We start from the raw sequence: 25,545 nt of genomic DNA, 5'->3' as shown, positions 1-25,545 counted from the left end.
CCAGCTAGGACTGTTTGGAGCGTCCTGAGGCCGCTCCTTGAGGGGGGGGTACTGTCAGGAATGGACTGGCCAGCAATGGTGGGACTCACCTGCCTTTTGATCTGCAGTACCAGGGCTGGCCAGCGGATGCTCCCAGCAATCAGAGACTCAACTTTGCAGCCAGCTAACACCTGGAACTGATTATGCTGGGGTATTTAAGGGATGGCCAGACCCACAGACTCTGCCTTGGTGTTGTGTTTGTCCTGGGCCCTGTATCCTGTTTCTGTCCTGCATCCTGTTTCTGAACCGCTGCTGACTTCTCCTGCTCTGATCCCGGCTCGCTCCTGACCATCCCTCTGCCTGACCCTCTGTACCACGCTGCTTGCTACCTGTTCTGATCCCTGGCTTGTGACCCTGACCATCCCTCTGCCTGACCCTCTGTACTACGCTGCTTGCTACCTGCTGAACCTGGCCTGTGACCCCGACCAATCTCCGCTTACTCCCCCTGTACCTACCTGCCCTATTGATATTGACCCGGCCTGCCTGACGACGCTTGCTTGTATGTACTGTTATCTGTGGGTGGTTGGTTTGGTTTGGTTGCACTGTATTATGTTTTAGTATTGCACTGCGTTTATGTTTGTATTGTTAGTGTTAATAAATTATATTGTTTATAACATATCTGAGGTCTGCGTTTCCCTGCGTCAGCCACACACCTCTGGTCACACCTGGGAGCCCTGACACAACTGGTCGATGTTCAGCCTGTGTGTACTCAGCCTTAGTTATCTGAGAAAGTCTCACACAGTTGCACTGGAACAGAGCTAGAATTGGATGCAGAGACTGGGGTTAAAATTGGGTCCTGCTCTGGTGCTAGGGGAAGCATCTTTACTCTGTGTGGTTTGAGTGTTTTGCATAAGCTTTTGCCTCATTTCCCTTGCATTTGGATTCTGATATTGCTAGCAGAGAGGGTATTCCCCTGTGAGTTGGTCATGGAGTAGTGTGCATAAATTAGGTCTGTGAAGGAGTATCATTATCACCAAGGCTTTTTTTCAGAGGGAACGTGGGGAAACTAAGTTCTGGCACCTTTCAGCACTGAATGTATGTAATGGCAAGGGGTGCTGGTCAGTGTTGGAAGGTCTTTTGATGCTGGCTGCTAGGGGACCTATTGTTACTGGAGGGGATCTATTTTTGCATGGTGATCTATTGCTGCCGGGAAGGTCTGTTATTTTTAGTGGGGGAGCTATTGTTGCTGGGGGTGTTGCTGAAAGGGATCTACTGTTGAGGTAGGGGCCTATTATTGCTGGCTGCTGGACAGCCTGTTGATGCTGACTACTGAGACATCTGTTTTGCTGCTGAAGGTCTACTGTTGCTAGGATGGTGTTTTGTGGTGGAGCTCCATTGTTGCTGAGGGAATCTACTGTATTGTTGCTGGCTGCAGGGGAACTATTTTACTGCTTTTCTTGTTATGAAATTCCATACTAATTACTTAGCAAAACAAAGTAATACTCTGCTCTGTATTTTCTAAAAGGAGCAATACTGCGAGGTGGGTAGGGGGTGGAACCAAGGTATGGTGCTCGGAAGGTGGGTGGGGGGAGTAACTCAGAAGGGGGAGTTCCAGCATCTATTCTCTTAGAAAAAAAACCCTGATTATCACAGTATCCTAGGTGTTGATGGGTCTATAGCAAAGTAATTGTTGCAAAAGAGCGGGAAGAAGCACTTGAGTACCTTTATATAGGGCTGTAAGCAGAAATAGTGGTAAAATGACTGCCACATTTGAAAAGTTTTAGATACCCAAAACTATTATACAACTGTGTCCTCCAGGTCTGCTGTGGTATAATTTATATATAATCTATTTGGCAATAAATCCTTAATAATCACATGAATGATCAAAATAACTGGCCAATTATAAAAAAAAACAACAAAAGCAGCTGCAAAACTCGCCCCAAGAGGCCTCGGTATGAACTAATTATAGTAATATGATAAAGTCACATTTCTTGCTCTAAGATGCTCCTTATTAATCTCAGAGGGCTGTATAATTCAGAATTGTCTTGTAGAAACTATAAATTCTCACTTTTATTTTTCTTCAATTCAATACTGTGCATAGCATATTTGGTAATGAACAGGGGCGGACTGACAACTCATGGGGCCCCCGGGCAATAGGGGATCATGGGGCCCCTGTGTCCTTGCCCAAACTCAAAAAAACCTATGAAAAAGGTACCAGGGGCATCTCATGGGGCCCCCTACTGACCCAGGGCCCTCGGGCAGTGCCCGAGTTTCCCAATGGTCAGTCCGCCCCTGGTAATGAAACATAAGAAATTACAAGCACTAATGCGCTGAGGTGAATTTCCTATAGATTCTTCTCTATAAACCCAAAGAACTGTGTTCCCTAAAAGTGTCCTTTAAAGAACTGCATATTTTTACTTTTGTATAGCTCTGATTCAACACTGCACATAAATGTATTATTTGGAGATACAGCAAGGAAAGTTCCAGATTGTAGATTATAGATTAAATAGGACCACATAATTCAGATGTCCATCATTAGAAGGGTAAGCTTTGCTGGAAAACTCCAGGAGGAGGGCCAAATGTATGTATATCCATGCATAATGGACCCACTAGTTAGCACCACCCCTGGTGGGCACTTGTAGAAGCTCAATAGGGTACAAAACTTTTCCACCACTTCTCTAATGGCAGCAATCACCACCAAAGATCACTGTGTGTCACAGGGTGAACATATCACGTAATAAAAAGAGGTTGCTGCAACCAGACTGGACTGACAACTCACGGGGCCCCCGGGCAATAGGGGATCATGGGGCCCCGTGTCCTTGCCCAAACTCAAAAAAGCCTATGAAAAAGGTACCAGGGGCATCTCATGGGGCCCCCTACTGACCCCGGGCCCTCGGGCAGTGACTGAGTTTCCAAGTGGTCAGTCCACCCCTGGCTGCAACCATAGGGAGACACCAGCAAAACTCACAGTCCATGCCCACATTGCTCTCGCAATTGGTGCAAATACTTAGCCATCCCATTTTCTACTTTGTGGTCCAGTCCATTCTAAAGAGAGGCAACTGGGGGGCTTCCCCAGCATGTTAGGGATATGGAGGGGGACCTGACTGGTTTTGCCCATCACCCCGGCTGCATCAGATGAAAATGCCTTGAAGTTGCATTAACAGGATCCATTTTAAAGGATTTTTTTTACAACAAATTGCCTATTATTCAAAGCCACTTCAGCTCCAGGCCATTTCTGGCACTTTTTATTTACGTTTAAATCAGTATTTTTTTCTAGAAAATTACTTATAGCCCCCAAACATTATATATATATATATATATATATATATATATATATATATATACACATTTTTGAAGAGACACTAGAAAATAAAATGGCAATCGTAAAAATTTTGTGTCACACGCAGTGGTTTATTTTTTTTTCTTTTACTATTACTTTTATTTTATTTTTATACCGTCCCTTTAATTTTTTAATCACTATTACAAGGAATTTAAATATCCCTTGTCAATAAGACCCCAGATGTCTCCTCTACCTTTAAAAGCAAAAGATCAAATTTTTTTTGATCTTTTGCTTTAAAAAAAAATGGTCTTGTGTACAAGGCCCTGGAAATGGATGTGATGTCATGATGTCACTCACCAAGGCCATAGAGGCGATTAGAGATGAACTAGTCTCTGATCTATTCTATGGCCAGCCGTGCGACCCATTGAAATGCTTTTCGGTCTCTCTGGTAAGAACTGTAAGCCCGAGAAACACTGGCAAGCAGTGGGTCCCCTCCAGCAGCTTCTGAAAGCGATCCAACAGCACATTAGTAGCTAGGACCTCTTTTATGGGAAAGTCACCGGCTAGAAGAAAAACACTTGCTAACTACAACGTATATATATTATTGCAGTTTGCAGGGGCACAATAAATACAGTATATATACTGTGGATATAGAAAATAATCACCCCCCTTTAAAATAAATAAATCACATTTTGTTGTTTTGCAGCCTGAAATGAAAACAGACACAGTTTTTGTTTTATCCAGCTTTACCTACTCAGTGCAATTTACAACATCCAAGTGAAAGATATAACACCAACAAAACAGAAAAAAAAAAAAAAATTCAAAAAACAGAATCACTGAGTTGAAAAAAAGATCACCCCCTTGTGTTAGTATTTTGTTGAACCATCTTTTGCTTTAATTATAACCTTTAGTCTATTCAGATATGTCTCTACTAACTTTGCTCATCTAGACTTTGTAATATTTGCCCACTCTTCTTTGCAGAATTGCTCAAGTTCAGTTATATTTGATGTGACTGTTTGTGGACTGAAGTCATTCCACAGATTTTCAATGGGATTTAAGTCTTGGCTCTGACTAGGCCCTGCAATGACATTCACCTTTTTCTCCTTAAACCACTATGTGGTCATTTTTGCAGTGTGCTTTGGGTCATTGTCACGTTGGAAGGTAAACCTTCTTCCTACTGAAAACTTTCTGGCACAGGGCAGCAAAGTTTCCTCAAGAATTTGACGGTATTTTGCCACATCCATTTTTCCTTCTATCCTGACAAGTGCTCCAGTCCTGTGAAACGGCCCCATAACAGGATATTACCACCTCCTTTCCTTACTGTAGGAATGGTGATATTTAGATGGTGAGCTGTATTGAATTTCTGCCAGGCATATTGTTTAGTGTTGAGTCCAAATAACCTAATTATAGTCTCATCTGACCATAACACCTTCCATGGCCTCAGTCGTGACTGCATGTGTCCTTTCTTGAGCAGTGGCTTTCTCCTTGCAACTCTCCCATACAAGACACATTTGTGGAGAATTTGTGTTATTGTTGTCACATGAACACCATGACCACTCTTTGTCATAAATTGCTGCAACTACTTCAAAGTTTCTGTAGGCCTCTTGGTAGCCTCTCTGACCAGTTTCCTCCTGGCTCTTATATCCAGTTTGGAGAGACGTCCTGATCCAGTGAGGGTCTGTGTTGTACCAAATACTTTCCACTTAATAACAGACTTCGCTGTGCTTCTAGGAATTGATAAAGACTTGGAAGTGACTCCTGCCTGTCAACAACTTTATCCCGGAGATATATTGACCCACAGTTGATTGTTTGCTTCAGTTGCACCACCAGGGACTGCTCCAGGAAAGCTCTCTTCATGTTGTGCTAATCAAAATGACCACAACTGATCACAGTTGAAAGTCAAATGGCTTTGTGTGCCATTGAGAAGGTGATTAGCTACATCTGATTGAGTTTACAAGTCATTTTTAGGAGGGGATGATCCTTTGTCCAACTCAGTGATTCTCTTTTTGAATTAAAAAAAAAAATCTGACACGTTGGTGTTATATCTTTCTATGAGCTCAAACCATTGTTGTACTGGCAGGTACATTGGGCTTGCTCTTTGGTGCCAATGGGTATCCTGCTTCTCTAAGACTGCTCATGGTTTTCTGTGTCACCTCCGTGGTCACTGCCACTGCCTAGCCTCAGATGCAATAACTAATTTCTGGTTAGCCAGTTCCCTAGTGAGAATGGAGTCCAGCTCAATACAGTTTGCTCAAACCACTATGTCTGAGGCTCCACAGCAACCAGTGGACCTAAACAAGTGTCTCTTCCAAAAACGTTCTTCTTATGAGGTACTCAAGACTAAATGCTGCACCACCTCCCACTCACCTCTATGCCTCGTCTTTCTACTCAGCTGCTAGCGTCCTCTCCTCACCTGCCACCATCATCTCACTTTTCCAGAAATCAGAAGCCTTTCCATTGCTTCATGAACCTATGTAACATTCACTTTAAACTATAGTCGCAACATTTTACTTCAGACCATGCTATGATTGCTTACATTGCCTCCCTGCTCTCTGTGGATACTGTTACCTGGGAAATATCACTTTGGGAGAAACTGGATCTTGCCACTAACAGTATAATAGTATCCCTAGCACTTTTCAAGAAAGTCTACCATGAGTCTGCTTGATACTCCTCCCTAGTGAGTGCTCTTCTTTGACTCTGTCATGGTACTCTCACAGTAGGGCAATATACCATTTAATTTCACACACTAGCTGGAACAGTGAAGCCCCCCAGCTATATTTTGGCAAGGTCTAGATGAACTTACAGGTTGAGAAATTCCTTCCAAACTGATTGATCTTGTTCTTCTGGCTATCCAGATTTACAATTTTTACCGAGAGCAAACCCAGGAAAGGGCTCAACCAGCTTAAAGCCTTCACTCCTTCTCAGGATGAACCCATGCAACTGGACCACTCGCATCTTCTCCTGAGAAAAAAACAGATGCCTTTCTCAGGGTCTCTGTATCTATTGCAGCCTAAAAAGATATTTATTGGAACATTGCCCACAGCAGCTGAGAAACCTCCTCATCTAGTGTGAGTTGAGAAGGGCACACTAGACCATCATACTCATTTCTCCTCTTCACAATCTTCAATTCTTGGACAATTGCACTTTGATTACTACAGTGAAGGTGTTAATATACTCTTTTACAATTGGCAATTTTGTCTCTGTCTCCTTAGTAAGGAAACATGCCCCACCGCCAATGATCCAAGGTAATCTTACAGCTATGCAGCCAAAGAAATGTCTTGTGACCATTGTATGTGCCTTACTTTTAAATAAAGAGTTTATAAGTAGGACTGAACCTCTTCCGCACGTCTTAAGAGTTTCAGTAATCAATAGAACCATTCTGGTGTCCAGTCCTCTGCATTCTCAAATCATTACATTATAATATTGGTGGGAGTACTTCATCACTACTTCTTTTCTCCAACTGCCTGAAGCTTATTTTAAACTTGCCTCTCTCTTGACTTAAACTTGGGTCTCTCTTGACTTCTGCAGCTATCTAAAATGTTGAGTCGGGCTATATCTCATCTGTTGGCCTGGTTTCCATCTTGCCACTCTAAGTGCCTTGTCAAAGGGGAACCCAGAAAAACCTTTACTCTTAGCTTCTTCTGAGGCTTCCAGTTTAGTACCTTCTCCTTACTATGACAAATTGGATATCTTCTCTAAACACAAGGTGAACCAGCTTCTATCTCAGAAGCCCTAATTCCAGGTGTCAGCATTCCGTGAGGTCAGATGTATCCCCTCAGCCCACCAAAGGAGAAGGCAATGTGAGAATACATTGTGAAACATCTTGAAAGGGATTCATCCATAAATGTTCCTTCCTTGATGAGAAAAAAGGGGATCCCTTTCTTTGTATGGGCTGTCGTGACCTGAATGTTATCACTGTAAAAAATATGCTACCCTTAACTGCTCATTACAGAACTGTTCGACTGACTCCAGGGAGCTCAGATCTTTACAAAGTTATATCTGCACAGTGCCTATATTCTCATACGTGTTAAGGAAGGCAAGGAATAAAAACAGTGTTTAACACCAGGGGTGGCCACTATGGACATCTAGAAATTACCTTACATTTTTCTACATTAAATCTCATTTACTATGTAGTTGCCCACACCTTGTAAAGTTTCTATATCCTGCTGTGAAGTAATTGCTCTGCTTAGCTTTATATTGTCAGCAAACACTGAAATTGAGCTATTTATACCTCTATGTCATTTATAGATTAAACAGAATTGGTCCCAGGATTGAACCTTGGGGTACACCACTTACCACTTCAGACAAATCTGAGTACTATTTATCACCACCCTTTGTACATGCCCCTGTGACCAGTTTTCTATCCAGGTACATACACTATGGTCTAAGCCAACAAACCTCAATTTGTAAGTTAAGTATTTATGAGGAGCTGTATCAAATGCTTTTGTAAAATCCAGATATACTACATCCATAGGCCTTCCATTATCAAGCTGGCAGCTCACTTCCTCGTAGAATGTTAGCAGATTGGTCTGGCAAGAACAATCTTTTATAAATCCATGCTGATTACTACTAATGCTTCTGTTCTCATGTGCAAATTCTTGAATACAGTCTCTTAACCTACCCTCCAATAGTTTACATGCTACTGATGTTAGACTGACTGGCCTGTAATTTCTGGATATATGTCTTTGCCCTTTTTTTAAATATTGATACCATTTTTGCCTTTCACCCATCAGCTGGTACCATTCCAGTCCTTAAGCTGTCTCTAAAGATTAGGAATAATGGTCTGGCTAAAACCCGGCTAAGTTCTTTAGGGACTCTAGGGTGTAAGCCATCCGGTCTTGGTGATTTATTTGTGTTACGTTTTTCAAGTCTATTTGGTCATGGTTGTTATACTCCTCCTACCCCTTGTCTTCACATCCCTCTGACTTTCCTTCTCTCACTACTGGTGTCCAAGCCTGTGCAAAAATGTGGAGGAGTGAAAGCATGTTCAGTATGGGCCCAGACTAAATTCCCACTCTGGAACCAACAGGACCTCTTCTCCTGTTACCTTTTCCCAAAGAGCTCCAGTGCCATATTGCCATGCACTTAATTACTGACCTGCGATCCACTGTGGCCAGCACCTTGATCTGGGTGGTCGAAGGCCAATTCTTCAAAATGGTACAGTGTGCACCTATCTCATCATCGCTTTCGGCCACTGCCTTGGAGCCAGTCTGTTTTTGTGGGATCTTCAGACCCCATTGTATCCGATTGTGGGGTCAAACTCATCTTGTGATTTTAGAGAGGTCTCGGGGGGGTTTCTACAAATCCGTGACTTCACTTCTGTGTCTATCACCTGCAGTCCAACCAGGAGAATCAACTAGTCTCTAGAGCAATGTCTGCAAGCCTTTGTTTTGTCCAACCAGGACAACTGGGTCAATCTTTTTCCATAACAATCACCAAAATGCCAGGAGTCTTCATTCTTAATCGTTTACAGCAAACACCAACACATACCCTTGCCAATGCTTTTGTAGTAATTCTTGCTCTGGATTCCCTGCAAAGAAATATGAAACAGATATGGACCCAAGCACAACAACAGCTTGCGCAAGCAACTGCTAAGCATAAACATTTTTATGATTGGCAGACTGAAAACTGGTGACAAGACTTGATTGATGTTCATCACTCCAGCACCAGGACTTCTCCACAATTTATGGCTGGGTAAGGGGGAGTGGGGGGAGGGGGTCTGGAGGGGCAGCTGCCCCTGGTGCAGTGAACTCATGTGAGAAAGCGTGGTGTTGCATGGTGAGTTTGTTACAGGTGTAGTGCTAGGAGGGGGAATTTGAGCTGGGGGGGTGTGCTTCCTGTGCCCTTTGCAAGTGGAGGTATTCTTATGCTCACATTTTGCCAGCTTTACCACCCCACTCAGCAGTATCATCTGTGTCTCAGCCCGAGTCACATGATGGCCATAGGAGGAGTGGAATCTCATCAACACTGGGAACAGCACACTGATCCCTAAGAAGCTGGCTGTCATTCTAGGTAAGTGGTTGCTTTCGTACAATAAAAAAGATTGCATTTATTTGGGACTTTTTGGGTCATTTCCTTCTGAGCTGCTTAGTGACTTTCTTGCTTATTGCCCGATATGGACTTGGCATTGAAGCATTGTATATGACACTACTTTACACAAGTTACAGTTAGGACTGTTTGCTGGGACCATGCATGGTCCACCCTAGATATTGCAGTGTGTCACAGGGCCATATCTATCTGATTTAGTGGCAAAACATTCCAACAATATTCCAATATAGAACAGTTCCTTCTAACTGTTGTGTTTGTGCTGGGAAAATTTTGTTTCATTTTTTTGTAATGGGGACATAAAGAAGACAGTAGGGACAACTGAAGGCAGACGCAAACAGGTATGTTTTTCACTCTACACAAAATGAATGCTTTAATGGCTTTGCGTGCATGTACACTCTGCTATATTGCAAAAATGAGAGTTTTTCACAGTCTGGGTTTAATGACATTTTGGGGTAGATTTGCGAAAACTGGTGCACTCAGAATCTGGTGCAGATGTGCATGGTAACCAATCAGCTTCTAACTTCAGTTTGTTCAATTAAAGTGTTACTAAACTCACAACAGTAAAATCAGTCTGAATATGCAGTAAAGCATGCTTGTTATACTCACTGTGGAACCTAAGGGGTTAATCCTCTGCATTGTGTAAAAAAGCTGTTTGATCCTGACTTCTCTGATCTTCCCCTTCTTACAGTGTCCTCTTCTTATCTCCTGATAAGACATATCATGTGGAGACACTCTGCACATGCTCAGCTTATTGTGTATTGCTATAGAGGGTTTTTTTGTTCTTGGGAGAGTGCATGTGATCAGCACAGGGCCAATCAGCACTGTCCAGACAGAGGTCCTGGGTTCTGCATCCTCTTACAGCAGAATGAAAACTCCTCCTACAAGCTTTAACATGTGCTCGGCTGGAAACTGATAGAAGTCACAAGACTGCTGATGAGAAAAGATACTTAGCAGTTAATATTTTCTAAAATAATGGCACTTACATGTTCTGTGCACTGCAGGAGACCTGATATAGTAAATGCAGGGTCCTGGGTTTAGTAACACTTTAAGCTTTGTCATTAAAACCTGGAAGATGATTGGTTTCTATGCAGTTTTAGTAAATAACCCCTTTTAATGCATATAAGCAATTTAAAAGACCTGGGTAAATCCTCTGTTGGTATGTGTTACAAAGCTTGCAATGGCATTTATTACACACTGTACAGAAAATGTACACAGTTGCATAGTTATAGCTGCAGTCTTTTGGAATTACACAAGGCTGATATAGAAAATGTCAGCTACCACACAATGAAAAATCAAATGGAGATACATATAAATATTTATTTTTATTTAAAGCTAATGTGTTACTTAACCTCCCTAGCGGTATGATTATTTCAGATTTTTGGTGCTGAAAGCGGTACCATTATTTTGCATGGAAATATGTAGTTTTTTTTATTGTAGGCTGTAATTTTTAAGGAATAACTCACTGAAATCTGTCCGAACAAGAGTCTATTAAACATCCCGGGTATGATAAAATTTGAAACATGAAATCATAAATTATAATTTAATAAAAATTCATAAAAAATAATAATATAATGGAGGAGTGCGCATGCGCGGCCGGCGGGACGGACATGTCCCGATGAGGCTCCGTCTCCCCGTCGGGTGACGGCGCCTTACAGCAGCGGGTCCCGGCCCGCAATTCATTCAAGGGGGATCCGATCCCCATGGCAACCATCCCGGGGTCTGATCCGCCCGGGTCTGAGGCGGATCCTCAGCAACAGGTCGGAGAAATCCGACAGGGGACTGGGTCCCCACTGTGAGCCGTCCACAGGCCCGCCCACCGCTGCACACAGCATACCGCGGTTGCGGTGAAGAAAGAGAGAGCAGGGGGGGCTGAGCACAGTATAACAGCCCCCCCCCTTAGCAAACGGCAAAATGGTCAAAGGGGCACTCCGACATCAGGTCCCCCCATCGACCAAAACTATTAAAGAGGCCTTGGCAAAGGCCTCCACAAAGATGGCCGCCGCTCCAACACGTGGAAGCAAGCAAGCAGCAGGGGCATATGCAGCCCTGCAGGATCCGCAGCCCAGCCATCCCTGCACGTCTGAGGGTGAGTCCGACAATGAGACAGATGTCCCTGCACAAGCCCTGACGTCTGACCTTACACCCACTGACCTATTATCACGATTTGAAAAAATGCTACACAAAGCTTTGAAGCAAACCTCGGATCGCATCACTGCCACACTTTCTAGGGAAATCCGTGAGCTAGGACAGCGCACTGCGGACCTAGAACAGAGGGTAGATGGTCTTGACGCTTCGCTTCAGACACTTACGGATGACCTTGATCTTCTGCATGACGAAAACGCAACATTATTAACACGACTGGAGGACTTTAAAAAACCGAGCACGGCGCTCAAACCTGCGTATCCGTGGCCTTCCGGAAACAATTGTTGATGTCCAATCAACGATAACAGCTCTGTTCCAAGAGCTTGCTCCAGCTATCCCAATCGACAGATTAGAATTGGATAGAGTTCACAGGGCGTTAGCACCACAACGCGCGGATGGTCCACCACGCGATATTATAGCCAAGCTCCACTTTTTCCGTACCAGGGAGCAACTCCTGCAGGCTGCCCGTAACGCAGAATCTCTACAGTTCCAAGGTCATACCTACCAATTGTTCCAAGATCTATGCCCCGCAACTATCTCCAAGCGCAGGGCAATGAAACCCCACCTACAAGTTCTCCAACAACACGCTATACAATATAGGTGGAGCTTCCCCTTCGCAGTGCGATTCCGATACCAGTCCCGAGATTACACCTGCAAGACTCCAGAGGACCTTTTAGACACCCTACGGATCCTGCAACTACATTCCCCAGCGACGCCTTCAGAAAGCGCCAAGCGGAGGTCCACATCTTGCTCGCCGCGGAAGTCCCTCCCCACACGTGCAACTGAAGGTCAACTCAATTTCCACAAGTGGGGACGTTTTTCGTCTCCGGGCCTACCTTCGCAAGATACCATGGACTGAACAATATTCCACGTTTATTTTTATTTTTCCTTTTTTCACCACATACATCGTAAGGTGTACTCGTTTGGTTATCACCATGGCGGTTACCACCGTAGTTATCCACTCTCCCTCTACCTGTTAAATTTTGGTTGCCCCAATACCTGGGGATTGTGCTACACCCCCCCTCCTGAGCTCCACTGTAGTTTATATTTGGGATCCTGGGTTTTGGCGGCATGAGATACCACACTCTTGCACCAACGTTGTCCAACTAGCACTACTAGTGCCGCCTGAGTCTAGGATCCCTGATTTTCTCGAATGTTCTTTTTATGCACCTGCTTTTTTCTACCGGGACCTAGCCACCATTTATTAAATACACTGCTGTCAGATCTGCTAAAAACAAATGGATGGGGATCCATTCCTCTTTCGCCTAGTGGATCGGATGACAGGTGTAAATGGACAGGCGGTCTGTTTAAATCTGACTGTCCATAGAGGAGAGCAGGCTGTGTCCATGTCCCCTCTGCATAAGCAGGGGTGGACTGACCATTTGGAAACTAGGGCACTGCCCGAGGGCCCGGGGTCAGTAGGGGGCCCCATGAGATGCCCCTGGTACCTTTTTCATAGGCTTTTTTGAGTTTGGGCAAGGACACAGGGGCCCCATGATCCCCTATTGCCTGGGGGCCCCATGAGTTGTCAGTCCGCCCCTGTGCATAAGTGTAGTGGACAGGGTCCTGTCACTCGCCTGCTCTGTGGGGTTCAGCAGACAAATTCCCTGCTGATCACCCCCTGTGAAATAGGCACAGCATTTACAAACAGAAACCAAATTCTGAAAGCCCTGCAAATGCTTTGTGAGAGCTTCTTGTTCACACTGCCCTTATACAAGCTGAAGCCTGAGTGAAACAGGCTTTTTCATGTACACTGGCTTTTTCTGTACATTTCACATTGATGCTAATTGATTTAACATTTACAAATTATTGAACAATTATGAAGTTTACCCAAAGTATGCTGCCTTTTAGGCCAAATGTAGTAACTTACTTACATTACATTTTACTTACAAACATTAAAAAAGTAAGAGTTACAGACATTTTTTTTTCTCTTGATTGTGGCTGCCCAATAAAACAGGACCAGAAATAATATTGTACTTTTTAATTTTTAATTGTAAAGTCAAGAAATATACAAATGAATATAAAGTGAGTTGGTAAGCTGCAGGAGAAAGTGTTAAAATGTAAAATAATTTCTTAGACAAATCAGGTATAAAATAAATGGTGCACTGATCTTTTCAAACATTTACATTAGCATACCTTGACTGTGAATGCACTGAAATCTCTGGTCATGATTTATCGCTTTTAGGTGTGTTCCTTTTACTACAGACATAGTATACTGAATGTAAGTACCATGCCTTAGGATTTACGTCTCATCTGTTTCACTGCTCTATATATGTCATCCAAAACAGCAAACATAATCATTTTTATTATGAGATGTACTTGGCACCCAGGGAACACTTGATCATGCATCTTTGGGGGTTAATGTACTTTCATTCTCATTGCTAGCTCTTCTGGGAAATAGGCTTTTCCATAGAGGGAGGGGGTAAGCAGAATTTTGGGTTTTAATTTATTGTAGAGGTACAGTATATTGTAATTTATTCTATGTTGATAAGGCCTTTAGATTATGTTAAACTACTTCTGTTTTAGATGTATTATTTTGGGGTTTTCATTTGTTTTGATGACATATTGGTTTTTATTGTATGTTGACAAGACCTTTTTTTAGGTTAAGCAGCTTTTTTATGATGAAACTTCTTTGAGCCTTTGTGGTCAGAGGTGGATGCCGCTTAACCATTTCCCAGGAGTCAACCAGAGAGATGTGTGCTCTTAGCTGTCCGCAGACATCACTCTGATGCATTTTGCCCCACCCATCAGCAAGGGCTTGGTCACAGAAGCTGGGAAAAGCAGACAGTGCAAAGCTATATGTAGCATCTTCGGCCATGAGGGGAGGTGGGTATGTGCAGGTGAAAGGAACAATGATGAAAAATTAAAAAAGTAATAATCAAGAAGGAAAGAGGAAAATGAAAATGAAATGTATATAATAAAAAATTTTAATATTTGTCAAAAAACAATTAAAAATAAACTTTATTCAAAACAACACACATAAAAAGGGAAAAAAGAAAGAAAAGAAAAAAGGAAATGTAAAAATATGTCAAAGTGATAAGTGAAGAGATGAAGGTGTGTAAAAATGTGAAAGATAATATTACAAATCATTATAAAAACATAATGAAAAGGGAAATGCAAAAAGTCTGTTGTCCTTACTCAAGGACATCATGTAGTACACGCATGAACAACAAGGAGTCCATATATCAGGAGGAACTAAATGTCAAGAATTCTCAAAAACAGAGTTATTTTGTTTTATTTTATAGTAACTTTTTTATAGAGCAATAGAACCAGAAGAGAGAGAAGTATATGGAGAAATTATATTATTCATAATGATGGGTGACATCCCATCCAAAAATTCTATTATTCATGGTAATGGGTGACATCTCATTCATAGTTCAATCCTTTGGATATCCGAGTCTCAAGTCTGAATATCCAGAATACTTCTCTCTTACAGAGGCGAGAAAAATGGTTGCCTCTTCTGAATTGTGATGTACTCTAAAATGTCTAAAGACATTGGTTTCATTGTTCCTTTTTATGTTCGATAGGTGATCTTGCATTCTATCACATAATTGTCTGGTTGTTCGACCCACATATTGGACATTGCATGCCTGGCAGGTCATGACATAGATTACGTATTTAGTTTAACACTTACCAAATTGATGATGTTGATCTTTGCCATTGGTGCATGATGTAACTGTGTAGGGACCCCCACAAAGCGATAGCTGGAACATCTTGTGGCATTACACCTTAAAAATCCTGTTGTATGTAGCCATGTACGCTCCTGCCGTCTTGAGAGAAATGGGCTTAGTGAAACTATATTGCCTACTGTTTTGGCCATTCTGGCTACAAATTTCACACTGTCCATCAATATCTTCGTTTAATTTGGTTCACTATATAGGATAGGCAAATACTGGGAAATAGTACATTTTATGCTCTGGTATTGGTTACTATACTGTGGTGAAAAAAAACACAGACTCTGAATTTGCTTTCCATTTTGGTGCAAATCCACTATGGCCCAGTCTCCACCACTGCCACGCTTCAGGGACACAACACATAGATCAATGGAACGAAATATAAGAAGTAAAACAGTTTTTTTAGTGGAGAACATTGATGACAAGGAGATCCAGGAGACAACATTCTGTAAAATTACAGCGGTTATTGGCCACAGAAACCCATCTTTGGTGGGATGTGGCATTTTTTATATATTTAATATAATATTTATGGGAGAAGAGGATTCCTAGGGACCTAATAATAAAGAAGTTTCCCTCCTTCCATACTGAAGATGAGGTCACGCAGTGTCAACGGAACCTGGAGCGATTTCGGGACCAACCTGATTTTAATGCAAGGGAAGCCAAAATTACTAAGTCTCTGAATAGTCTGGAAGAAGACATCATGAAAACAATAAGATCAAAATTCTTAAGTGATAAATCAGACTATGAGGAAGGCACAGTCTGTAAATGGATCACCCCAGGAGTACAGAATAGATCTGTTACTTCAAGCAGGCATAAACACTCCATCCTCAGAATGGCTTCTACACCTGTCGCTACTCCTAAAAGGGTTATCTTTTCAGAGGCAGAGGGCAAAATAACTGGAGCCTCCTTATCTTCATCTGCATCTGGCACAAGAGACAGAAAGAAAAAACTAAAAGTTACTTTCTCAGAGGACAGTGACTCGCCTCAATCAAAAAAGTATTATCCCCCTAGAAACAAGAACAAAGGGGGAAAACATGGTCACAAAAAGAAAAAACTAAGAAGAAAGAGTAAACATTGAGGTAGTAGAAAGTCACATCAACCTCCAAAACGTTTGGTTATAAATTATTTGTATTATGTTCTATCAGTAGAAGAACAGACAGTGCTATCAAGGGGTTTGAATTTGCACCATCACAGGATTTTGACCTTTTTCTACATTGGTTGATGTGAACAACTTTGCAAGGTGTCTCACTTTTAAAAAACATATTCTACATACAGAAACACAATACCGGTCACAGATGCAACTGAATTCAGAGATACATCATAATGAATTTGACTTTCAGGACTTTTGTCTCATACATGATATGAGCTCTTTGGACTCTAGAGGTTACTCAGGAATTCTAAGAGATAAAACTGAAACTCCAAAACATCTGAATGTCACATTGACACAATGCTCTGACTATTACCCAGTCCATTCCAGAGGTGAGAACATGGACCTTTTTCAGAGGCTTGTTGAAAGAGAACTGGTATCTCTAGCACAACAGATTGAAAACTCTCCAAAATCTAACAAATCTATTTTAAGTGTAAATCAAAAAACGATCCTACAATCCTTGAAACAAAATCCAACAATCACCTTCAAGGAAGCAGACAAAGGGGGAGCAGTGGTAGTGTTGAATTCTATTGACTATCACCAGGAAGAGCTACATCAATTCACTGATGAAGAAGTACATGAACCCCTCAGCAAGGACCTTACTCCTCTGTACAAACAAGAGTTGGATAGGATCATAGAAGAAGCTACCAGTTTGAACCTTCTAAAACCAGGTGAAGCCAAAAAACTTGTGCCTGACTCACCCATGATATCGATTTTTCACCATCTACACAAGATGGGGTTACCTCTAAAGGGTAGATCCATTGTAGTCAGCATTGGCTCCTTAGGAGAACCTTTGGGGAATCTCATGGATATTTTACTTCAACCTTTGATAACACGATTACTTTCTTACATCTGGAATACAAAACACAGACTTCCTCTGGACTGAAAATTTTAAGTGGTTAACCTGTGACGTTCAATCGCTATGCTCATGTATATAACACAACTCAGGCCTTCGAGCCTTAAGACATCACATGGATTTAGATACCAACTACAATCAGGAGATAAAATGGTTCATTTTGGAGAGTACATCATTCCTGCAGAAACATAATTTCCTATTATTTGATCAGAGATTCTCTCTACAGAAACAAGGTGCCTCAGTTTATCACCGACATATGCTAATCTCTATATGAGCAGCTGGGAAGACCTATATATTTATAATGCTTCTAACCCTTAGAGACACCTCCATCAATTATCGCTATATAGATGACGTGATCTTCACAGTGGACAAAGAAGTACCACTTGACATTTTCCTTTCATGAAACATGAACACCTGGAACCTTTGTTTCACTGGAGAACAACAACTTCTGTCCATCAATTAACTAGACATTACCCTATCGGGCTCTGCACAACTACAACAAGTTATTGTCACAGTATTCAGAAAACCTACATCCAAAAAATTCCATGCTCCATGCCTCCAGTTGTCATCTGAAACTTGTCATCAATGCAATCCTGAAAGGACAGTTTATCCGCATCAGAAGAAACTGTTCTCTTATGAAAGATTTTGAGAATCACGCTAAAGAACATTTAGTCACTCGGGCACTGCCCGAGGGCCCAGGTTCAGTAGGGGGCCCCATGAGATGCCCCTGGTACCTTTCATAGGCTTTTTTGGGTGTGGTTTGAGTGTGGGAGAGGACACAGGGGCCCCATGATTTCCTATTGCCCGGGGGCCCCATGAGTTGTCAGTCCAATCTTTCGGTTCTATTGCTCTACAAAGAAGATACTGTAAAATAAAACAAAATAACTCTGGTTTTGAGAGTTCTTGACATTTAGTGATCATACTTCTTATCCAGCTTCGAGCAGTGCCACAAGCTTGCTAAAGGTCTGTATTCCTTGAGTCTTGTTGAATATGTTTTATTTTGGGATTATTGTTTGTTTTGAGGTGTATTTGATTTTTAATTTATGTTTAAAGGGTCTTTTTTTGTTTGGAGTGCTCAAAGCGTAGCATTCACCTGTTCCTGACCTTCTGATCTTGGAGTTCTTTTTGTTCTCGGTATGCTGCTTAAAGAAAAACAAAGCCAAATACGCAGTGTGCAGAGCACCAAGAACAGTGGGGGTTATTTACTAAAACTGGTGCAGCTCTGAATAAAAAAAATCAGCTCCCAGGTTTTACTGTCAAAGCTTTATTGACCAAGCTGAAATTAGAACCTTATTGGATACCATGCACAGCTACACCAGATTCTGTGTGCACCGGTTTTAGTAAATCTACCCCAATGTGCACCTAAATATTATTAATATTATTATATTATTATTATAGAGGATTTATATAGCACCAACAGTTTACGCAGCTCTTTCCAAAATGAAGGTAGACATTACAGTTACAATACAATTTGGTACAAGAGGAAACAGAGGGCCCTGCTCGTTAGAGCTTACAATCTAGGAGGAAGGGTTGAGTGATACAAAAGGTAATAGCTGTGGGGGGGATGAGCTGATAGAGGAAATAAATGGCAGTTTACTAGGTAGAAGCAGGATAGACTTCTTTAAAGAGAAAGGTTTTCAGGGATCCTCTAAAAGTGGATAGATTAGGAGACAGCTGGACAGGTTGGGGTAGAGAGTTCCATAGGATGGGAGAAGCTTGGGAGAAGTCCTGGAGGTGAGCATGGGAGGAGGTGACACGGGAACTAGAGAGCAGAAGGTCTTTGGAGGATCGAAGAGAGCAGTTTGGTTGATATTTTGAGACCAGGTTGGTGATGTAGCTGGGGGCAGAGTTGTGAATGGCTTTGTAAGTTGTTGTTAGTATTTTGAATTTTATTTGTTGAGCGAGTGGAAGCCAGTGGAGGGATTGGCAGAGAGGGGTAGTAGACACTGAACGGTTGTTAATGTGGATGAGCCAGGCAGCAGTATTCATGATGGACTGGAGGGGGGATAGCCTATATAAAGGTAAACCAATGAGGAGGGAGTTGCAGTAGTCGAGAGATTACCAGGGAGTGAATTTGGAGCTTTGTGGTATCATTGGTTAAAAAGGGGTGTATTCTGGAGATGTTGTGGAGGTTGAGGCGGCATGATTTTGACAGGGCTTGGATGTGGGCCTGAAAGGATAGTTCAGAATCCAGGGTTACACCTAGCACCTTGGCATGCAGGGATGGGTTGATAGTGGTGCTATTGATCCTGATTGAGAAATCAGGGGAAGAGGTACGTAGGGGAGAAAATATTATGAGCTCAGTTTTGTGAGTGACATCTAGTCTGATATGTCTGTTAGTAAATTGGTGATACGTGTGGAAACTGATGGGGTGGGTTGAGGAGTACAGAGATAGCTTTGTGTGTCATCAGCATAGAAATGGTATTGGAAACCATGGGAAGCTGTCAGCTGTCCCAAGGAAGAAGTGTAGATTGAGAATAGGAGAGGTCCAAGGACAGAACCTTATGGGATCCCGACAGTAAGAGGAATAGGAGAGGAAGAAGTAAAGTTGTAAGTGACACTGAAGGTGCGGTGAGATAGGTAAGATTCAAAGCAACTGAGAGTATAGTCACGGAGACCAAGTAAATAGAGTTTTTTTTTTTTAGGAGGGGGTGGTCAACTGTGTCAAAGTCAGTGGAGAGGTCCAAGAGCAAGAGTACGGAATAGTGAGCATTGGTTTTAGTGGCTAGTAAGTCATTTGTAAGTTTTAGGATAGCAGTTTCTGTGGAGTGTTGTGAGCGAAATCCAGACTGAAGGGGATCAAGAAGATTATTTTCAGTAAGATGGCAGCTCAGCCGGTTGTAGACTAGACATTCAAGGAGTTTGAAGGCAAAAGGGAGTAAGGAGATGGGTCTTAGGTTGCCAAGATTGGCGGGGTCCAGTGAGGCTTTTTAAGTATGAGGGTGACTAATGCATGTTTTAGAGAGTTGGGGGAGATGCCAGTAGAAAGGGAGAGATTGAAGATATGAGTTAAAGAATGAAGGATGGAGCCAGAGGGTGACCGTAGTATTTGCGAGGGAACAGGGTCCAGGGGGATAGTGGTTAGGTGGGCTTTAGTAAACAGTTTACCAATCTCCTCTATAGTAGCTGAGTTAAACAAGGGAAGTATAGATTGTGCAGGTGGACAAGGAGTGTAGGGTGAGGGAGATATCTGTACATTGGAGATCTTGTCACAAATTGTATCAATATTATTTTTGAAGTGATTAGCAATCTCCTGGGCAGTGAGTGAGTTAGTGGGTGGAGGTAGAGAAGGACGAAGTAGAGTTAAAGGTAGAAAAGAGTTGACAGGGATTGCGCGAAAGGGTGTTAATGAGAGTGATAAAATAGGTCTGTTTGGCAGTGTGGAGACAAGAACCAGTTGCCATTGGAGTGAGTAGAAGCATGTGTCCATTGTTTTAGATCAAAAGAAGTGGTTAGGTTCAGGAGTTTAGAGGTAGCAGGAGTGTTAAGATTAACAGGGATGTTGGAGTCACCAAGAATGATAGTGGGAATTTCAGAAGAGAGAAAGTAAGGCCGCCAGGCAGAGAAGTCATCAAGGAAGCTGGATACCAGTCCAGGAGGATGACAGATAACAGCAATTCTTAAAGAAACTGTACATAAAGTACAGCACATAAAACAAATGTAGTGAATATGTCTTAAATCAAAATAAAAATGAATATATATCAGTGCAATCAATACAATATCTCATAAGAAGTCCTTCCAATGTCAATTGGTGTGTAAGATGTGATACTGATAATCAAACAAAAAGTGTGCGGTTCCACACAGTGCTCTAGGGTCCAATAAGTGATCCACCACCACTATGCACTCACCAGAAGGCTACTTGTTAAATAGCAAATGTAACAGAAGATCTATGCAATCCACTCTTCAACATCAGCTGGTCAGGTTACCTCTTAGGGGAAAAGATCAACACACTGATCCCAAAGATATTTTGTATATACTGTAGTATTTATTTAAAATATACAGTGGGGCAAAAAAGTATTTAGTCAGCCACCAATTGTGCAAGTTCTCCCACTTAAAAAGATGAGAGAGGCCTGTAACTGGCATCATAGGTAGACCTAAACTATGAGAGACAAAATGAGAAAACAAATCCAGACAATCACATTGGCTGATTTGGAAAGAATTTATTTGCAAATTATGGTGGAAAATAAGTATTTGGTCACCTACAAACAAGCAAGATTTCTGGCTCTCACAGACCTGTACCTTCTTCTTTAAGAGGCTCCTCTGTCCTGCACTTATTACCTGTATCAATGGCACCTGTTTGAACTTGTTATCAGTATAAAAGTCACCTGTCCACAACCTCAAACAGTCACACTCCAAACTCCACTATGGTGAAGACCAAAGAGCTGTCGAAGGACACCAGAAACAAAATTGTAGACCTGCACAAGGCTGGGAAGACTGAATTTGCAATAGGCAAGCAGCTTTGTGTGAACAAATCAACTGTGGGAGCAATAATTAGAAAATGGAAGACATACAAGACCACTGATAATCTCCCTCGATCTGGGGCTCCACACAAGATCTCACCCCGTGGGGTCAAAATGATCACAAGAATGGTGAGCAAAAATCCCAGGACCACACGGGGGGACCTAGTAAATGACCTGCAGAGAGCTGGGACCAACGTAACAAAGGCTACCATCAGTAACACACTATGCCGCCAGGGACTCAGATCCTGCAGTGCCAGACGTGTCCCCCTGCTTAAGCCAGTACATGTCCGGGCCCGTCTGAAGTTTGCTAGAGAGCATTTGGATGATCCAGAAGAGGATTGGGAGAATGTCATATGGTCAGATGAAACCAAAATAGAACTGTTTGGTAGAAACACAACTGGTCGTGTTTGGAGGAGAGAGAATGCGGAGTTGCATCCAAAGAACACCATACCTACTGTGAAGCATGGGGGTGGCAACATCATGCTTTGGGGCTGTTTCTCCGCAAAGGGACCAGGACGACTGATCCATGTACAGGACAGAATGAATGGGGCCATGTATCGTGAGATTTTGAGTGCAAACCTCCTTCCATCAGCAATGGCATTGAAGATGAGACGTGGCTGGGTCTTCCAACATGACAATGATCCCAAACATACCACCCGGGCAATGAAGGAGTGGCTTCACAAGAAGCATTTCAAGGTCCTGGAGTGGCCTAGCCAGTCTCCAGATCTCAACCCCATAGAAAACCTTTGGAGGGAGTTGAAAGTCCGTGTTGCCCAGCGACAGCCCCAAAACATCACTGCTCTAGAGGAGATCTGCATGGAGGAATGAGCCAACATACCAGCAACAGTGTGTGCCAACCTTGTGAAGACTTACAGGAAACGTTTGACCTCTGTCATTGCCAACAAAGGATATATAACAAAGTATTGAGATGAACTTTTGATATTGACCAAATACTTATTTTCCACCATAATTTGCAAATAAATTCTTTCCAAATCAGCCAATGTGATTGTCTGGATTTTTTTTCTCATTTTGTTCTCTCATAGTTGAGGTCTACCTATGATGCCAATTACAGGCCTCTCTCATCTTTTTAAGTGGGAGAACTTGCAAAATTGGTGACTGACTAAATACTTTTTTGCCCCACTGTACATAAAAACATTCCACATGGAGAAAACGATAAAACATTAAATATGCAGCATACCAAGATGGCCATCGCTCCAGCGGAGTGACGTCAGCACGTAGGCTCCACCCATCTATGGATAGAGCCTACATGCTGACTTCACGCCGCTTGTTCTGTGCCTCGGAACCGCAGCCATCTTGGTATGCTGCATGTTTAATGTTTTATAGTTTTCTCCAAATGGAATGTTTTTATGTATAGTCTATCATATTATAAAATTTTCCCTTCTTCTACCCCTACAGAGGAGACAGGGAAGAAAAAGGTTAAAATAGGGGGAGGGAACATAGTTAACTTTATGACATACAATGTAGAAGGATTAAATACTCCAACAAAAAGATATAAGGTTTTAAAGGAAATACACCAAAGATCTATAGAAGTAGTGTTTCTTCAGGAGACGCATATATCCCAATGTTCAGGTATTAAGTTATACTCTAAATTTTTGCCAGCCTGGTTTTATGCAGACTCCCCAATAGGACGGGCAAAGGGTGTGGCGATAGGGTTTGAGAAAAATATAAAATTAATTCTAGAGGAAAAGAGGGTAGATCCAGAAGGCCGATATCTATTAAGAGGAAATTTGCAGGGAAAAGAATGTACACTGGTAAATATATACTGCCCTAATAAAAACCTAACGTTATATCAGGAGGGAATACTGGCAAAACTTTTAGATTTTAAAAGGGGAAGAGTAATTGTGGCAGGTGACCTAAATTTTTGCATGGAGCCAGGGATGGATGTATCTTTGTGCGCCAGGATAGAGGGAGATAGGAGTCTAAGGAGCATAAAAAAAAAAACGACATCAATGTCAGCTGATGGATGCTTGGAGGGTTGAACACCCAAAGGAAAGGGACTATACCTTCTTCTCTGCGGTGCACAGGATGTACTCAAGATTAGATTAGATTTTGATCGAACACAGACTCTTATATGTCTATTAATGGGGAATCCTGGGCATTGCTTCATACATCACGTTCTCAGCATAGATAATGAATACATAGGACATGCATATGCATGATATAGTGTATGGTTGTAGGTATCATTGTTATGGGGTCATTGGGGATATCGTGTATATAGACGGACTTTATATAAGGCATACATGTATACCTCCTTTACATTGTATTGGTGAATATACCCAAAGCATACAGTACGAATACAGTAGACAGGCACTCAGGAATGTAAATTAGTGTCTTATATATTGACTATTTGTAGGGGCCTGGTGGTTATGTATATACATAACCCTTCACTCAATTTTATTATTTAATATTAGTATTTGTGAATTGCATATGTATATGACAGACTTTGAAGATTTATGGGGGTTATCATTATTTACATTGGGAGACGGACATAAATATATGCATTTACTCCATATGAGGGATAGAATGTTAGCAACATTAATTACATGGCTTATAGAACACATATAGTGAGTATAAGTTATAATACAATATTTCTATCTTTTAATTAGGGACATCCCAGGTTTATTCATAATAACATTTTTTTTACATAGCACTTATATCTGAGATATAATTATAATATTATTTATTATTCTTGTACAGTTCATGTGAGATACACTAGCACTTGTAATATAGAGTATTCATGGTCCCCTACTGTCCATAATTAATATATCCAGCAGAGTAAGCAGGTTATATTAGCCATATCTTTAATAGTTATTTTATTTGCCCAAGATTTTATGGTTTTAATGTATAATAGTAGTTATGCGTATTCAGAAGCATTTAACCAGGTTGTAGGCTAGCACAGGTGGATATCCAGGAGGACAGGATCCCCCTGTGCTTGTTATCTCGAACGGACGTGTATTGGTATATTTGCTAGTATAGGTCCACAAGAAAATGGCTGTCAGGGATCTCCTCGATCCCCGCCGCGATGGTCCCAGCGCAGGCGCAGTGCGCCACCCTGTGCAGGGACACGGGCACTAGGTCCGTGGCATTCGAGTTCGCGCATGCGCAGTAGAAGCCGCGGCCGCCCACTGGGCACCAATGGCAGCGCAGGGCGGGATATTTAAATGGCCCTGAGCTGTCATTCAGTGCCTTCTGGTCTTTCCTGCATCCTGTGAATCTGTGAACCTGTGCCCTGTAAGTTATTGACCCGGATTGTACCTGACCTTGCTAATTTCTCCTGTCCTGACCCTTGCTTTGCCTGACCTCTCTCCTGGATGCCCCCTATTGGATTTGACCTGCTGTTGCTGACCTGGCGTGTGACCCGACCATTCTCTGCCCGCTGCCTTGTACCTTACCGTCCTCTCTGTTACCGACCCGGCCCGTCTGACCTTGCTCATCCATCCATCCATCCGTCCATCCCTCGCAGTGGGGTCTTCTGACCTCCTCATATCAGACTCTTTGCCGTGGGAGCCCTTGGCGCATACCACTACCACTGACGGACGTACCCAGTAGCCACGACCTGGTCTCGGGGTGCTCCAAGTCCATCCCCACCATCAGGGGCCCTGGTGAACAAGCACCCTGGGACTTAGATTCCGTGCGCTGGGGGCGCCTATTCAGTGGAGTGCTAGTGGTACCGCCGGGCGGTCCCTTACAGTACCAGAAGGGCATGACTGAGTCTAGAGGAGGGCCCTCTCTGCTTGAGGAGATCTGCAGGCACCTATCTAATTTGACACAGGCCGTATCGGCCCTGCAGGACAGATGTCTACAGATTGAGAATCAGTTCCAGACCTGCACTATATCTGTCCCTGCCCCACAGGCCGCGGTCCCCTCACCCCCGGCCGTAGCAGCCCCTGTGCCAGCTTCTGGGGCTTCCGCACCACTCCCTGCGGCCGAACCCCGAG

This window comes from Staurois parvus, unplaced genomic scaffold, assembly GCF_062004578.1.
Source record: "Staurois parvus isolate SC_StPar_1 unplaced genomic scaffold, SC_StPar_1.0 ptg000011l, whole genome shotgun sequence".
Classification (NCBI taxonomy): domain Eukaryota; kingdom Metazoa; phylum Chordata; class Amphibia; order Anura; family Ranidae; genus Staurois; species Staurois parvus.
Note: the sequence above shows the minus strand (reverse complement) of the source record.